This window comes from Lycorma delicatula, chromosome 1 (genome assembly GCF_047948215.1).
Source record: "Lycorma delicatula isolate Av1 chromosome 1, ASM4794821v1, whole genome shotgun sequence".
Lineage (NCBI taxonomy): Eukaryota > Metazoa > Arthropoda > Insecta > Hemiptera > Fulgoridae > Lycorma > Lycorma delicatula.
Genome location: NC_134455.1, coordinates 215,723,330 through 215,743,143, shown reverse-complemented (window position 1 = coordinate 215,743,143; position 19,814 = coordinate 215,723,330). Strand labels below are relative to the sequence as shown.

The 19,814-nt window shown below is 29.5% G+C and overlaps 1 protein-coding gene across 3 annotated transcripts in view; it reads right to left on the bottom strand.

Annotated features, from left to right (window-relative positions):
• The window catches only part of LOC142328468 (uncharacterized), a 167,516-nt gene that overhangs the window by 103,503 nt on the left and 44,199 nt on the right, over window positions 1–19,814 (bottom strand). The gene's annotated exons all lie outside the window — the stretch shown is intronic.

Genomic DNA, 19,814 nt, shown 5'->3' with positions numbered 1-19,814 from the left:
ATTTTATTAATTGTTACATTTAAAATACATTTTTATCACAAAATGATGAGCAGTGATTTGCATGACTCATTAACTACTTCTTTTTGCTTTACAATCCTTCAATTTAAATAAGCCTCAACATCTTACTGCAGTCAACTACTTTTGTTGATGCCGTAGCTTATTAGTTTAGTTTTTAACGATGTTTTTCTAGAATATTCTTACTGGGTTAATGTAAATACATAATAAAAATTCATAAAGAATTACATTAAATTAATTGTGAAAATCATGACAAAAACCAAACATACACTACTAACAATACATTCAGACGATAGAGCAAAGTGAAGAAAAGAGTCACAATACTGAATTAATTACAAAATCACATCAACATTACCCAATCATAAAACCCATTATATTAGATAGGAATTGTAAAAAGATAGCAACTAAGACTAAGAAAGCTAAATTTAAAAATGGTCAGAAAATAATAACTTATACCTTACATGAAGAATAAACATTTTAACAGAAAGACAGTAACAATTCAAGAATTAACTAAACGATTTTTGAAAGAAATTACTAACTGCATATTATTAATGATGAGAATTAAATGAAATTATCAGAGTATTAGTTGTTCAATTAAAAACAAACAGAAAAAAATGATTTAAAGTTCAAAAACAAATTATAATACAAAAATATTAATTTTAAAGTAATACAACTTTAAGGAACATTATCATATTCAGAGATTTAAAGTTAACCCTTCCATATCAGCCTTATCATGTAATGCTGATTCCTGTATATAAGCTGTGCAATCTGATATGTCAATAAAAGTTCTTTTAAAAAATTACTTTCTGAAATGGTGAATTATAAGCTGTGCAATAACAAATTGTGAAATACATGTCAATAAAAGTTCTTTCAAAAATTTACTGTTCTAAAACGGCAAAATATTATACACGATGCCCAAAAAATAAAACTATGTATATTAATAAAAAAATTGTTTTGATATATTTCATTTTCAAATATTTGAAACCATTATTTTGTTTGGACAATTTTTAATAAAAAATTACAACTGTAACTCTTTAGATGTTTTGACTGACATTGAATACAAAAGTTTTGAACATTTTAGCTTTTATACACGTCATAACTTGCACACAAATATGAAGATTATATTTTATTATAAAATTAGCAATGGTTATATGCTTCTAATTTAAAAAAGTATAACTATTCATTTAATTAACATCATTATATTTAACCTTAAAAATGATATTTTAGAATTGGATAACTTCATAACTCGATTTTTTTTAATGTTTTTGTAATTATATTATTAAATTTGCTTGCTTACCAGCATTATCAGTGGTCATTTTGGAAGCCTTTTTTAACAAAAGTTAAAAAAACAAAAAAAAACACTAAGACTATTTTTCATAATTATCATAATTGTATTTGTTGCTTTTCAACTGTACATGTACGGCTTACATTTTTTACTTAAATGGTTTAATTACAGAAATGTTTACAGGACATTCATGCTAAAATTTAAAATAGACTGTTACATGATATTATATAATTTTAATATATACATTTTTTTCTTATATTATTGCACATTGAAACAATACTGATTTGTTGGTAGCTTCTGTACAGCTGACAGTAAAGAAGCAGATTTCCTGCATGAATCTGTAGGATTTTCATAATGATTAACATCATAAAGAAAATAAAAATATAATATAATATGCCTTTATCATAAAATATTTATTCAATTTATTAGCTTATTTAAATTCTATTCTTTATTTTTAATTTTTGATGAAATTATTTTTTATTATTTTACCTTAAAGAGCATTTCTTGGAGAAACAATACCTATACTTTACTCTGATTATGAGATTTCAGGCCTAAGCATGAATGTCCTGAGTCTTCTAAGCATTTCTTTCAAAATCGGCCAGCTAAATAAAACATTTTTATTTTTTTAAAAGGCTAATTTTTCTTGTAATTATTTGCATTATATTCTTTTTTATTCTTAGCCAAAACATATTTCGTTATACAAACAAATCATAACTTTTACTTCAAACATCAGATAAATTATTAAGTTTTAGTATGCAAAATCGGCTCTTACAAGATTACCTTTTACTGCCTAAATTCCTTCACTAAGCTATACAATGGTGGAGTAATTCTGTGATGTCCTAATAATATCAAAAGTTAATTATAATTTTACATTTAAACATATATTTTTTCTTTGTACCATGAAATAGTCAAACTATAAGCCCCATCTAATATATATAAATATATATATATATATATATCGTTAAATATCATATATATATCTGGAACAATAGTGACAAATTTACAAATTGTCATAATCTCTAATGATAAAGTTTAGTTATTAATATCTTTATCTTAATAACTTGTCAAGGCATCCGTCCTAATTTTTTTGATTTATGCCTTTTATCATAAGTCAATAGGTTTCTGGTCTCACTTAGGTGCAATATATCATCACTTTGCATTTATATACACGTGCAGGTTTTAATAATAATAATAATAATAATAATATATATATATATATTTTTTATAAAAACTTTTTACAGGGTTTTGTATATTTAAGTTAATAATTTCTTTAAAAAAAAAATTAATGTAATTTTAATATTTTTTACTTACAACTATATACAGTAGTATCATTGTCTTGTTTAGTACCAAAATATACATACCTAATAGAAAGTAAATTAAGTAATTAAAAAAATTTTTTATTTAAATACTCAATTTATTAGCTTATTTTTACTTATTTTTTTTTTATAAATTCAAAACAAAAAATCAAAGGGTAAGATAGGATCTTTTGGGTGAGGCAAACAAATGAATTTCATCAGATGAAGTCTTTATTAAGAATTTTTCAAAAACTGACCATCTAAAATTTTCTTTTCATTTATTTATATCACTTTTCTTCTTTTCGGTTATAATTATGTAAATATTTATTTGTTACACATAAGTTTTATATCATTTTTATCTTAAATGCCAGCTAATTGTAAAAAAAACTCAGAAACCCCAACAAATGTTATATTTATACAAAAAAGAGAATGATTGGTGGGTCAAAAGAGTCCATTATCTTGCTAAAAAAAATAAAATAATTTCTGTTGTGTAAATTTACACTAAAATGTATAAGCAGTGTATTGAGCGAGGCTTTTGTTACCACTACCAAAGTAGGATATCATAATTTCATAAATTAGATATAGCATGCATAACATTCAATTTACACAACAAATGTAGTCTAGTTAGAAGTAAACATTCTACGTGACTATCAACACCAGATGGAAATACAGTAAGCATCACTACAGATGATGTTCTTTGTAAAATTTATCAACTACCAGACTTCTGACACTTTCTACAGGTTCATTGTAACCTCACCCCTCTTTATTCTCAACTGCTGGACTGGTACTATAGAGGATTACTGGTTCTAAAAGCAGCACTAACAGTCACTGGTGTAAAGTGATTTTAATTTTCATGGAAGTCCTCAGAAAGTTGTCTTAATTTTCTGTAGAAATACTGAAATATTTGTATTTCAATTTGTATTTCAGGTTGGACATTTTTTGTTTTAGTTGTAGCCAAAAATTTTTCATCTATTCTGGTATCAAAGGTACTATATGATACTCTCTATGTGAGCACATCAGTCTTAACCCTAGAACTGGTAATCATTTTTTCTGTTGTGGCAGACTTTTTAAATTCACTTTGTATGCATTACTTACATTTTAAAATAGCTGCATCATATTATGAGACTTGGTGATAAATTTGGCACACCAGCATGCTACATGGAGACAAAAGGAACTATCGAGTTGGCTGTTACAGCACATGATAGCTAAAATCCACCTCTACAAGCCTGTGATAATGCACTGAAATTCATTTACCGGTTTGTTTTCAGAAGCAGTTAAAATGGAATCTAGTACGGCCAATATGTCAACACAGTTAAAACAGTGTGCACTGATCAAATTTTTAATAACAGAAAATGTGAATCCTACAAATATTTTTCCTCATTTAGAAGTGGTTTATGGTAGTGAAATTGTTGACAAATGTACTGTGAATAGGTGGGTGCTGAAATTTTGTGAATGTGAAGCTGGTAAAGCAACAATTGAGGACACACCTCGCAGCAGACGATCAGTTTCTGTGATTGACAAGAAACATCAAAAGGAGGTGGTCGATTTGCTTCAATGTGACCGGCGAATCACTCAGCAATGCATCGCTATTCTCAAATAGACATATCTAAAGAATGAGTAGGCCATATTATCGAGCAGTTAGGTTATCGTAAAATTTGTGCATGATGGATATAGCACAAACTCTCTGATGGGGCTCTGTGCGACTTCCACTTCTTCCCTCATCTCAAGAGGGATCTCAAAAGTAATCATTACACCACCAACGATGAGGTGAAGGAAGCTGTGGCCACTTGGATCAGAGAAAGACTTCCAGAAATTTTCAATGATGGAATGAAAAAACTTGTCATACATTGGAGAAAGCGCATCAGTGTAAATGGGGACTAACTGAAAAATAAATACTGAATTTTGTAGCTAAGATATTGTAGTTTTATTCATTTTTTATTTCATTCCAATATCTCTTTTCATTTCCATGCTACGAATATATGTGCAAAATTTATCAACCGAGCCTCTTAGTTATCATTTTGTTTAGAAAGGTGTGTAGAAAATAACAATACAAAAAAAAGGCTGGCTAACGATTATACAACTTTCTTGACTTTGCCCTTGATAAACTTCTATTTCAAATATGCTATAGAATTTTTAAATATTAATAACCTAATTATGAAATATTTCTTTTTCTTTTTTCCTGTTTAGTCTTCCAAACCACTGCAAGGTATTACTTCAGAGGATGAATGAGGATGATATATATGAATGTAAACAAAGTGTAGTCTTGCACAGTCTCAGGTCGACCACCCCTGAGATGGATGGTTAATTGAGACCCAGCCACCAAAGTACACTGCTATCCATGACAGAGGATTCAAATCCATATAAAAGTAACTGCCTTTACTAGGATGATGAACCTTAGAACTCATGAGTTCAAAATCAGCTGATTTGTGATGACGAGTTCACCAATAGACCAACACTGTGGGTTAATTATGAAATATTTATTAGCGTATTATTTGAAAAAAAAAGCCAAAATGATCAGTAAAACAATTTAGATCCCATTTGACTCCCTTTCCTGAAGTTAATTCATAACATTCAGACAAACAATCAGCCACAGCTAGAAAAATAAATAAAAAATCAAAAATTATAAAAAAATTGTGAACATTTTTTAAGTCAGGTCCCAGGAGACAGGTTTTTTTTATCACTTTGAACCCTCAGCCTGTGTACAGCACGAACTAGAGTTTCTTTACTTGTGTATGAGCCTATGGTTAGCACAGGCTATCATATTTAATCCCATTAAAAATTATCAATCCAAATTTGCTCATTATGACTGCTCCTGGAATCATTCCTTAGTTATTTCTGAAGAATACATTTGTTTTACACTGATATCTATTGAATATTTTTGAAAACATTAAATAGAACAAATGCATGTCAGGAATCTCTTCTTGGGGTAAGAGATTAATTATGTTCTGCACGTGGTTTTGTCTGTCACTGTTTTCTCCCTGTGTTATTGAATTACTGTTATTTTTGTTGTGAGTGAAACTAGATTAGCAGTTTTTTTATTGCATTAGTAAGTTAGTAATTGTTATATTTAACAATAATGACATTTACAATCCGAAAACAGTGAAATTAATTCACGACTTACTAACAGAGTCAATAGTTGTCAAAGAGAATTATAGTTAGATGCAACTGAAGTATAACATTTTTTATAAGTGTATTACTATGAAATAAATACTGACCTGTAAAAATATTCAAATAATGTGACTTGTGTAAATAATGTAAATATTTCAAACTATCAAAAATAAAGTTATGATTGGACTTGTAAAGTGTAGCCTTATTTTTTGTGTAAAGTTTTATTCACTTTCAAAACTTTCTGAAATTTTTGGCAAGTTCAATAAGTATATCATAATATATATCAAAATAAACTGTATTTTATGCATTATCTTGTAAATAAAATATCATAAATTTAATTTTTTTAAACTCAAAATCCAGTAATGTTTAGAACAATATAAATTATTACATTATTTTTTTCTGGAAATATTTCTTCACTTTTCGGACTTTGTAATTTTTTACTAAAGTAGATATGTTTTACAATATTTAATATTTATTTTATATTTATACTTATTATAATAATTAACAATTTGTGGATCGATATGTCACTCTGAAAGTCAAGCCAGGAAGGATACCCAAATTAGATTTTATAAAACAATGGCCATTCCTTTACTTATGTATGACAGTGAAGTGTGGGCCAAAAGCAAATCGGATGATTCCCATATACAAGCAGCGGAGATGAGGTTCCTGTAAAGTGTGAAGGGTTGTACAAGGAAGAATCATATTTGTTAATGGTTTTAAATGGATCGTATGTTGGAAATTTATTTTACTTTTGTCATACTAAAACTCAATTTTCTACAAACACTATACAAAAATCAAAAATTCAAAATGGTGATAACTATTCCTCCTCTTTTTTATGAATGTCTCAACATACGTTGCCACTATGTTCATGGTATTATAAGCCAGATGGAAGAAGAGATGTAAGCAGACTGAGACATCAATGGGTGCCGGCCCATACTAATCAAGCCTAAACCATGAACGAGTAAAAAAAAGAAGACAGTAAACTAAATTTTATTTTCTTTAAAACGATGTATAGAATGTCAACATTTATTAAATAAGAAATGCATGACAATCTTTTAAAAATACTTTAAAAAGCCCCAGGATATCAGGCCCATGCATTTCTTTTACCTTCTATGGTTTAACTGTTAAAAAATGTTCTATGTCATCTAAATTAATACAGAGAAGATTTTTTACCATTGGATAAGATTTAAAACCAGTTGGCTTTTTCAATCTTGAAAATTAAAATTTAAAAATGTATATTTTAATTATGGGTCCCATTCAGTCACCTTATTTTTTTGGTGCTTAAAGTTTATTTATTTGAGTAATTATTTACTTAGTCAAAGTTGGCCCGATTGGTGCAATGATATTAATCAGTCTAAAATAATTATAATAAAATAAAAATGGGTACATCATGTGGTAAAAAATCAGGGTAAAGGCCAAAGCTGGGATCATGTAGCCAAATATTTGTGCCAAATTTGGTCAATGTGTTTTTGAAATATGAGGCAAAAATTGTTTAGAAATAATGTTGAATATCCCTGTAATCCATCATATGATCGACTTAAAACTGGAAATTTAAATTACTTAAGTACTTTCATCATACTAAAGCTCAATTTTCTATAACCACTATAAAAAAAAAAAAACAACAAAAAATTCAAAATAGTGAAAACGATTCCTCCCCTTTTTTTAATTTTATCTCCAAAATTTAATGCCATCCCATACCATTAACATTTTCTAAACAATCTTCAAAGAATTTACGTTAAGCAAATCCAGAGATATTAGTCAAAGTACAGCCAAAAATATGTAAACATCTTCCAGAAATTACTATAAATTTTTTTGATATTTTTACGACTAAGGGAGTCTTGAAATATCGATATTTACAAAAACCCTAATATCCACCAAACTTTTAACTGATTACTGTACTCTCTCTTTATAGGTATGCTATGCAGCAGCAATGCAGCTAGTTAAAGTAAAAATATTACTGCCCTTACAAAATTCTTTTTGCAATAAAACTAAAATCTTGTTTTTAAAATATCTTTTTCTGCAATATTTATTCAAATACATTGATTTATAATAAATGTTTGTAAATAAAATAAAGTTAATATAAAAAATAAAGTGTTTCAATAAAATAAATGGAAACAAAACAGTATAACCACAACATGATGTCTGGATCAATCAATCAACACTTAACATTCAGTTGATGTGACAACTTACAAAAAAATTATAATACTGAAGGTAGTGAAAATTATAATTGAACTATCTGTTGTCAAAAAAAAATGCAGAATGTAGTTCTCAATAATATTCAAATCAAGTAAATTAGATCCCAGAATCGTATCTTTAGTAGTCTTTCAGAAATCTAGGGTGAGAACCAATAAAGTGGGATAAAAACCCTATTTTTTTATGTTTATAAACTGGGATTTTTATGTTTAAAATTATACCATAATTTTTTGGTTTCCATCCCAGATTTCTCAATAACTACTGCAGATATGATTCTGGGACCTATTTTATTCAGTTTTTCTGGTGAAAAGCCATAAGAAATCACTAATTATACCCCTTAATTAACATCCTAAAAATTTCAGTATGACTTTTTTCACCAGGAGAGCTGAAATCAGAGCAAAATCTTTCACTAGCTGTAACTCACAAACTAAGCGTTTCAAGATATATGTTTATATGAACTTTTTCCATTATTTTCACAAGTAGAATATGTTATGAAAGTCCTAGTAGAACTTTGTGATAAACCCAATATATTTTCTTTTCTTTTTTTAAAATAAAGCATATCATGTAAAATCCCTCTGTTGATCTTCCTCCTCTTCTCCCTACAGCTTTCTTTTTCCTACATTAATAATTCTTGAATGGGAACTACAATAGGAGTTGCCAGTCATTTCGCTCTGGTTCCATTTGTGGCAGCTACTTCTACACTGAGGTTTAGTGGAATGTCAACTCAATCTTGGGTATCCGTAGGTTGTTTTGTACCCAGAGGTTGTACAAAAACCCAAATTATATGTGGTGCCTATGTGATAAAACTGAGCCTTCCCTGCTGCACTTAAATTTTACATACTTATTAAATTCCAAATAGAATTTTAAATAGTTTTGAAGAGGGTAGTTATTACTAAAATCAAATTTTATATATATTATTCACAATTTAGATTCTAAATGTTGGTATAATATTGCACGTAGTTCATTGAACATTAAAACAGCTGCATGTATATCTGAATACAGTGTGGCAGATTCCAGTAAACTGCTATTTTTAAAAAAAATTTATTTCTACCAAATGTAAATGCAATTAAATATAAGCAGATGTTAAACACTTTGTAATGAAGTGTTTCATTACAGTTCAAACGACAAAATAATTTAAGTACACAAAAATGTTTAATTCACTATGCAATCCCTTCCATAATGTATTGCAGAAAAAAATAAAAAACTATGCTGCAAGTAGATGCAGCACTTGCTCTACTTCAAAACAAGACGAATATTCTCTAACTGTTTTACTTTTTTTCTGAGTTAGAAATGCCTATATTTCACGGAATGCATTAAGAAAAAATTGAATTATACTTTTAGGCTATTTTATGTGAAAATGGAAAATTTGAGAGCATCAACTTTTTATAGATAAATAATATAGAACTAAAAGATAAAAATACCTTTAGTTTTTTAATAAATAGGAGGGATTTGAAAACTTAAAAAGTAGTGTTAATTTACACAACAGATTTTTTTTTTCAATATTTTTTACAATAGTTATCTAGGTTCATAAAAATAAGTATTATACTTTACAAATTTTTTCATAAACACTAAACTGTAACCTGAAGAGTCTTGTGCTAATGTCATAAAAGAAAATATTAAACTTGGGATCAAGGACTTAAAACACCAAATATTAATTACTGTGAAAAGAGTTCAATTTACAAAACTTAAGGGCAGCATGTCGGAGATTGAAATTTCCTTATAGTTATACTTCCCTCATAATTGCAACCTTCACTGGATTACAAATCATACAGTTATTCACGGTACTGGAAACTTACTTTTAAAATTACCTGTCACATCAATACAGAAAAACAATAGATAGATACCAAACCAATAAGAATTTGCTAAAGTTTTCTATGGGAGTTATGGAATAAATTAAAATTATTTTAGATTGAAAACTGAAGCAATATATTTCTGTTACTTTAGGTCTAAAAGGAACTAACTTTACCAGATACTAATATTCTTTAGGCAGATCACATAAGAATATTATAGAAACAACTGCTCAAGTATAAAAATGTTTCAAACAATTTTGATAGTATAAAAATACAACATACATTTTCATTATTGGCAACATTCTCTGTCATAGCTAATATTTTTTTTATATTTAAAAAAAATTTTTTCTTGAGTAATAGACTTTTCTACCTTAACAGGTAAAAACAGCCATTTTCATCACTTTTTCCATGAGCTGTAGCATTTTTATTTTACATCATACAGAGGGTCAAAATGGGATTTTTGGAAATAGTAAAGATGGAACTTCATCTTAGTGTACTCAAAATTCATTTTGTTACATAACCAAATTTTGTAATGTTTACTGAAGTTAAGTTTACAAAACAAACTTTGGGCCCAAAATAAATAATGAAGAGCAACAGGCCTTTGTTTTACCTTTTAACTATAGTACTTATAAAAAAAAATGGACTGTTACTGAGTGTCCTTCATTAAAAAAAATGGCCGCCAAATCGTAAGATTTTGAAAATGTCCAATTTTTGGGGCCCAAAACCACATGTTGGACAGGTAGCAAAAATCTTAAGTTTTATAGCTGTAAGTACTTTTTATGTACATTAAGTAGAAGGAAGATTAGAGAAAATAAACCAACATACTTGGCATATATAGACCTAGAAAAGACATTCAATAACGTAGACTGGATTAAAATGCATTTAAAAAAAAAATTAGGGTTCAAGTATAGAGATAGAAGAACAATTGCTAACATTTACAGGAACCAAACAGCATTACTACTGTTGAGTAACTAACATTATTACTGTTGAGTAATAATTGAAGAACAAAGAAAAAATGCCGTAATAAGAAAGGGAATCTGACAAGGATGTTCCCTATCCCCGTTACTTTTTAATCTTTACATGGAACTAGCAGTTAATGATGTTAAAGAACAACTTAAATTGGAGTAACAGTACAAGGTGAAAAGATAAAGATGTTACGATTTGCTGATGATATACTAATTCTAGCTGAGAGTAAAAAGGATTTAGAAGAAACAATGAATGGCATGGATGAAGTCCTACGCAATAACTACCGCATGAAAATAAACATGAACAAAACAAAAAGTAATGAAATGTAGTAGAAATAACAAAGATGGACCACTGATTGTGAAAATAGGAGGTGAAAAGATTATTAGAAGAATTTTGTTATTTGGGAAGAATTACTAAAGATGAATGAAGCAAGAGTGATATAAAATGCCGAAATAACAGCACAGGCGAAATGAGCCTTCAGTCAGAAATATAATTTGTTTACATCAAAAAAAAATTTAAACGTCAGGAAAATATTTTTGAAAGTATATGTTTGGAGTGTGGCTTCATATGGAAGTAAACCTTGAACAATTGGAGTACCTAAGAAAAGATTAGAAGCTTTTGAAATGTGGTGCTATAAGAGAATGTTAAAAATCAGATGGGTGGGTAAAGTGACAAATGAGGTGTGTGGCAAATTGATGAAGAAAAAAGCATTTGGGAAAATATAGAAGAAGAGACAGACTTATACGCTACATATTAATCCTGGAATAGTCGTTTTAATATTGGAGGGGCAAGTAGAAACGAAAACTTGTGCAGGCAGGCAACATTTGGAATATGTAAAACAAATTGTTAGGGATGTAGGATGTAGGGGGTATACCAAAATGAAACAGCTGGCACTAAATAGGGAATCTTGGAGAGCTGCATCAAACCAGTCAAATGACTAAAGACAAAAAATGTACTTTAAACCGCAAAAAATTTATTCTGTTACTCAAAGGGTTGATGAGTAATGAGGCCATCAAAACCGCTAAAAACTCCGTTCCTTGGACATGAATGTTTGCATAATCCTGAATATAAGCATTGTAGAAGGCTCAGTTACTGTTTTGATTTTAATGTTGTATGTTGTTTTGTTGCTAGTGTTAGTAGTAGAGGTAATGCACACTTGTTTATAAAGAAAATTTATTAGCAGTGAACTTATTTTTTATGTGATATCTTTTATTTTTAATTTTATTAATTGGAGAATCTTCTTTTTTAGCTGTAGAGAAACTGGGATAAGATAAAATGAGATGGAATTGGTAGTTTTACAATTTATACTAACTGTATTGTTATTGTAAGAATCCTTGCATTTTATAAAAATGGATTAAGGAGTGTTCAATTGGCATTTAGACTGAAGCAGTATATCACAATTGACTTACAATAAATCTTCAGTATTGCACGATATTTTAGAGTTTACTGAGCAGCAAATAACATTGATATCTTTCAGAAGTGGATGTACTAAAATAAAAAAAATATCTGTACTTTTCACAAAACCAAATATTTGGATAAATATTTTCATATTAATGGGAAAAGTTGCTTTGACCCATTTAGCTGTCACACTAAACTGGTTAAGAAATTTCTTTAAGAAATATCTTTGATACTTTCAACAAGCAATCCAAATTTAAAATTAATTCCAGGCAGAGCACTGTATATAAAATGCTTAAACAAAATACAAAAAAAAACCACAAGATGATACAGAAAGCAAACCGGAATGTTAAGATATAGTTGAGCCTTAATGTGTTATAGTCAAGTCAATGAACAAAGCTTGTTCAGCACTTGGCATTTCCCCTGTTAAAATTATCGAGGAGTGCAAAGGAACCAATTTTAAAAAAATACAGTTACAAAAATAGTCGAGTCAGTTACCAGTACATTAAATGATTCCTTTGATTTAAATATTTCTACAGGAAACCAGTTTAGTACCACAAAATTATACTGATTTAGGTAGGGAATACGAAGAATTAATCACTAAAATAAAGGATAAAATGAAAACAGTTACATCAACCCAGGAAATTAATATTTTAAGTTTATTACCAAGTAGCTGGAGCATTCAAAAAATTTAAAATGAATTTAGTTGGTCAGTAATTTAGTGTTGGTCAGTATATTTAGCCCGTCAATCCAAACAATTAGTTAAAACAAGTGAAATTTTGCTACAAATCGGCAAAAAGAAACTCACGTCATGTAACTGATGGAAATGTTAATAAATGTGTCCAAGATTTTTACCAAAATGATGAACACAGCCGAATGATGCCAGGCAAGAAGGATTGTGCATCCTCTGTAAGACAAACTGACGGGAAGAAAATTAATATTCAAAACATGCTTATCTTAAAAGAAATATAACTTAAAAGAATTATACACAGCCTTCAAAGAAAAACATAATTTAAAAATTAGTTTTTCAAAATTTGCTGATTTAAGACCTAAATTTTGTGTTCTGATTGTTGGGTCAGGTACTCCCTCTGTGTGGTGTGTGTGTCATCCACCAAAATGTAAAACTCATGTTATCTGCCCTAAAAATGAAATTTGATTATAAAATTCTCTTTTCAATGGTATGTGATATAGAAAATGAAACATGCATGCTGTATATGCTGTCACACTGTGAAAAATGTCCAAGCACTAATGAAGTGCTCAAATTACTGCAAAAGAGCTGGGATGATTTTGATTCTGAAATTATCTTCAAACAGTAGGTTTCTGTTGACCGTTGTGTACTACTCAAATTCTTCCATTTTAAGAGTACTTGGATAAACTTACTGAAAATTTAAATAATCTAAAAAGGCATCAAATTGTTGCAAAGAAACAAGCTAATTCCTCAACATTAAAAAGAAAACTTATTGGAGAGTGAATGTAATTGGATACTCTCTCAAAAGTCCAGTCATATCACTGGTCAAAAACTTATGCCACAGTACATCGATTTCTCATATATTTTAAAAAAGAAGGAAAATTACAAAGTCAAAGCTACTGTGTGATTAGTGAGTACTTGAAGCACAATACTAATTGTTCTTTTGCTTCCAAAAGCATGTTAACAATTTTTTTATTTTTCTGATGGCTCCTCAGCCCTCAGTATAAAAACTAAAAAAAATTTCATAAATTTGTGCAACCATCAAGAAGATTTAGAAATCTCAGCTGAATGTAATTTTTTGTCTAATTCCACGGAAAGGGACTGTGTAATGGTATTGGTGGAACTGTAAAAAGGACTGTGACTAAAGCAGACCTTCAAAGGACAGTCAAATTGTTACACCTTCTGAAATGTACAATTATTAAAAATATAACATTTATTTTCTGCTCTAATAAAGATGTTCAAGAGACTGAAGAATACCTCAGTTCTAGTTATCAGGTAATCACAACATTCCCAGAAACAAGAACTTTACACAGTTATGTTCCAACAAGTCAGAAATATATTCTGAAAGTCCGGGCGACCTCTGAATCAGAAACATTTACATTAGTATTGGTACATAAGGACATTAGTGTTTCTAATTGTTTTATAGGTTTTCCAAAGCCAAAATGTCCGAATTATGTCTGCTGCGAAGTGGTGGTTAGGCGAAGACATTGAAATCACGAAAATGAAGAGGAATATCGACGAATACACTTTTTCCATCTGCACGGTCCTGGTAGATTCAAGAAATCATTAAGGGATGATAATCAAACATGGGTTCAACTTGAAAATATTTTTAAGAATCTCATGCCTTCCTAGCTTTTTCTATATACTGGAAGAGGGTACAACATTGCACCAGAAATGAATGAGGACTTGTCACTTCTACTCAATAAAATAAAGGCAGCAGCACTAAGTTATGTTAGTTAAATTTGTTATCAAAAATGCAAGATTTATTCATAACTTCCATTAGCAGGAGTAAAATACTGTAAAAGTGTATTGAACAACTTGGTTATGTATTTGAATTGTTTATCATTTTGTAATTGACTATTTATTAATTAACAATTTAATCATTCTAATGGGTTTAGTTGTAATTTTTATAATCTAAAAAAATACATAAAATCAGTATTTTTGAACATGTTGTTTAGGGTTAGAAGGAGCGTGTTTTTAGCCGTTTTGTTGGCTGCATTACTCGTCAACCCCTTTGAGTAACAAAATAAATTGTATGTGGTTTTAAAGTATATAAAAAGTACTTACTGCTGTAATGGGGGTCATTTTTTTAATGAAGGATGCTCAGTAATAGTCTATTTTTTTTATAAGTACAAAAGGTAAAAAACAGGTCTGTTACCCTTCATTAATTATTTTTGGCTCAAAATTTGGAAAAAAAAACAATTTGTAAATGTAACTTCAGTAAACATTACAAGATTTAGTCATGTAACAAAATGAATTTTGTTATTCTTTACAGTTTCCTAAAAAGCCCTTTTTGATCTTCTGTACAATGTAAAATAAGAATGCTGCAGCTAATGGAAAAAGTGAAGAAAATTGCTATTTTTACCTGTTGGTGAGTTAGAAAGTAGTCTATTACTCAAGAAAAAAATATTTTTTGGCCACTACAAGTGGGTAGTTATCATATACCAAATATCATCAAAATCACAAATAGTGATGCACTGATCAATTGTTGAATAAAATGGAATATCCTCAGAGACTGTGTGATGCTTATAGCAGGTCTGGTCTTCATGTGTTGTTGAAAGGGGTTTTAGTTGGTGAGAGCCTGACACTACCATCTCTGCGGATGGTGTCTGTTAAATATTTCCCTACCTCAGACATAAAAAAAAAGCTTTTAAGATGAACTGATGAGATTTTAAATATTTTTCTAGAATAAGGGGGATGGGGAGGATATAATGTTTAATTTTTCCTCCATTTTTGCTTGTCCTCATTATCACAGCTATGATAATTGCTATCAATTTGATTCAGTCAGGTTTAAGATGGGATTCACAGAACACTATTTCAACAGAATTAAAGCACACAGACATTTGAGTTGAAATGACAATTTAAGATTGGCAGTATCTTTCTTGAGAAGTTGTAAGGGAATTAGTCTAATCAGTTTAAAACCTTTTACAGAATTATTTGCCTGAAGAAAGATTTTGAAGAATATTTGAAGTATGACTGCCTAAACATCACTATTCTAAGTGAATATAAACTTGCAGAATATCTTCTTTTCTTCCTTCAATTACACCAGATTAGGAATATGTAGTAATTCCACATCATTAGCCCCATGTAATAAATTTAATGAACTATGTGGTTTAGCAAGACACTAAATGAAACTTCAATGGCTGTGCTGTGGAGAGCATTCCCATACCATCACAAACATTAATGACTATTTCTATACCACATACAAACTTAACTAGCACATGAAGATGTGGTTTTGATGTACTCTGCTCTTTACTTCTCACCTTGCAAGGACACTCACAACCTCTTTGCTAGCCTCAGCATCATAGATAATTTCACCTTATTCATGCAAATATTTACTTTAACTCTTGCTATGAGTAATTGTCTGATGAAATGAATGACAATAATGAACCATAAGATTATTTTATTTCTTATATAAATAAATGAATAATTCTCATTAATTTATATTCAATGTCAACTTTAGGTGGAAAAGATGATGATAGATAAGGGTGGGAAGAATTAAATACTTTATTTCAAACTGTATATTATTGTACAAGTAAATCTGTGCCAACAGATTCGTACAACTTACACCACCACTATTCATAATAGAATACTGTCATCCAAATAATTTAAATATCATTACTGTTTGAAGCAAAATATTACTTAAACTGTTATCACCACAACTTTGGAGCTCAGGCCATGTTTTACACAAGATACAGTTTTTTGAAATAATCATACGAGGTGTGGCTAATAAGATTAATGCTACTATAGAACTGTGCATGCGCCTAATTCATATGACCGACAGCTGTGTAGTATGAAGCCTTCTTTTTCGATTGCTGTCACTCCAGTTTCAGTAGAAGTATCAGTCTGGCCATGGTCTTCGTTTGGATAACATCTGTTTTTTTGTTTTGCCGAAAAAATTATAAGTGTTTTATTAGAGCAAAGAATTGTTGTGAAATTTCATAAGAAACTTGAAAAAACCGCTACTGAAACTTATCTTTTATTAAAAAACGTATATGGCAATGAATGTTTTATCACCTGCACAGGTTTTTGGGTAGTTTAAGTGTTTCCAAGATGGCTGAGAAAAGCTTGAATGAGCAAATCAAAATTCAAAGCGATGGCGATTGTTTTTTTTTTATATTCATGGAATTGTGTAGCTTCAATGTGTTCCTGAAGGTCAAACTAATAATCAACATTACTATCTTGAGGTCCTTGCTCAACTCAAAAAAAAAACAAACAAAAAATAAGAAAAAAACAATCCAAATTGTGAAAGAACAAATAATGGTTCTTCATCAGGACACTGCACTGGCTCATACTGCATTGTCTGTCAAGACATTTCTAACCAAGTATAACATCCTAGTGTTAGACCATCCACTCTATTCGCCTGACCTGGCACAACGTAATTTTTATCTGTCCCCCAAGGTCAAATTTGCATTAAAAGGAACAAGATTTCAGACCACTGAAGCTGTGAAAGAAAATGCGGCATGTGTCATGAAAGAGTTCATAGAAGAAGACTTCCAGCAGTGTTTCGAACAATGGAAAATTCACATGGAGCATTGTAGGGATAAAGGAGGGGTATATATTGAAGGGGATAATAATAACTAAATATGTATAAATTTAAAATAAAATATTTTACAGCATTAGTCTTGTTATTTAATAGCCACACCTCATACATGTAGAAAAGCATTTACTAAAGAGAATAGTAACAGAGATAATCTGGTAACTAAGGCAATCATAGCTTTTATTAGCAACAGAAGGCACCTGTTTAGTCTAATGATTTACACATTATCTTCATAATGTGTAAAATTCTTTTTATGTCAAGAGGAATAAAAATCACATCAGCTGCCTATCAATTACCTGCTGGAGCAAATTGATCATTATAAAGACCATATTCGTGTAGTAAAACACTTACGATAAGTGAAGTATTTTAATGGTTGTATTATCTTCTACTATCTATTTAATCAGATATCACCTAGAAGTAGAAGAAAAGTGTATTTAATATCCATATATAAAAACGCATCTATCATCATACCAAAGCTAAAATACTTTTACAAAGTTTCAAATAGTACATAACATCTAGTAAATTGAATACGGAAAGTATGTGTCTGAAGTTTCTAGAAATGAAGATGTTAAGAAGTTATATTATGGCATTCAATAAAGAAAATTCAACTACAAATAACACTACTAATGCAGGTGGTGATTATACTATTTCCATGTTTGTGAAATTACAAAAGATAACATTAGATGAATAGAGGTCCTTCATTCATCATAGATTATTACCCGTGAAACAAAACATGTAGGTATAGTTTATGTAGTCAGAATTTTTAAAATAGCAACAGTTTTCAAATAAGTTACTACCAGATACACTAGCAATAAGTGTTGGTATCATCAGCAGTTGTAAGGTCCCCAATGACACGAACTGAAATCTGTATCTCAGACTTATGTGCTTATTAGCAAGACCAAAACTTTATTGGCGAGTGAATATAATTTGAAAATAAAACCAATTGCAATAGATTTAAATTACCTTAAGTAATCTTAAAATAATTTTGAATGTAAAAAAGTCGCTTTCAGCAGGCTGGAAGGCAGAGGTAGATTTCACCAGTGCTAAGCAGGAGATAAAAAATATTTCTACTTTAAAGTTAAGAAAAACTTCAAATTTACTCAATACGACAACGGTTGCATGTGAAAAAAAGTTTCACATATTTGGCATACGACAAGGTGATCTTCTTATAATTCCAGCAACATTTTAGTCATCCCTTGCCGTAAGGATTGGTCATATCAAAAATTGTTTAAGACAAAAGTTTTAGGTAATGTTTAGAGGACTAACGACCACTTTAAACCAATTTGATACTGTGCCTATTAAGGGAAGGATGAGTTTTTTTGTCTCTGAAACCCCATTTTTTCCACCCCTTTGGCCAATGGTCGGTGATATCAAAAAACTTTACTTAGATAAGCTTTAGGCCCTTATCCAAAGAATAGTAGGAACTTTAAACAAATTTGATATTTACTTAATAAAAAAGTTACAGCGATATTATGTTTTTTGAAAAAGCCTCCCATTCCAATCCCATGGTCTGATTTTGCCCATTAACAAACTCAACCGAGACTTTGGGTAATTATAGTTTACGTAACAATTTGAAAGTGATTGGTGCAAAATTATGGCAGTTATCGTGTCCACAAGAAAGTTAAATATATTATTTGTAAACTTTTGAACTGATAGTGTTTTTGAGGTTTGGGGGATGTGTAACGCAAAGGTATGTCAAAATTTTCCCAAAGTTGAATCATGATACCCATTAGAATAGCTTTCTTATGTAATCTATCTAAAAGTAGCTACTCTGTAGTCAATAATGGTGTGAACTAACCGTCATTACAGAAATTAAAAAAAAAAAATAATGATGTTGAGAATGTAAATGATTCATTTTACTTGAATTTTTAAAAAATTGTTTTTCCTTAATAATTATTCCATTTAACATACAATAAGATTAATATTTTAATGTTACTTTATTTATAAAAGCAAATAAGTGATCAAGTAAAGAATTAGTTATTTCCTATTTTTTTTTTCTTATTTATGGAGGAACAAACAGTTTAAAACAAAATTTTATTAACTACATTTTAACCTACATATGAACAACTCTTACATGAACTCTCTTTTTAAGTTAAATGAATCTCTTTTCAATACATAAACATAGCAATTTAAAGAATTATGCTTTCTTTCTACTTAATGTAAATGTTAGTTTCAGAAAAACATGTCTGTACTTTCTTCTTCAAACTATAACTGTAACTGATAAAGAATATGTTTACTTATGTATTCAGCGTATTTATTTTTGATAGTTTGAACTGTTCACAGCATTTGGAAAAGGCAGAGATACCAATCAATCACCAGAACATAATCAGTAACATATTTTTTATCACATGGTACTAGTGTGATGCATTTGTGGAATCTATAAGAAAAATCTTAAGAGGTTTTTTCTTTTAATATAACTGGAGTATCATTGGATGAAAAAATACATGTCACTAGGATTTAGCGAATTCTTCAATACTACCAATATTAGCAGAATAATATAAACTGAAAAAAACTGACAATGCAATTTCATACTACAAAT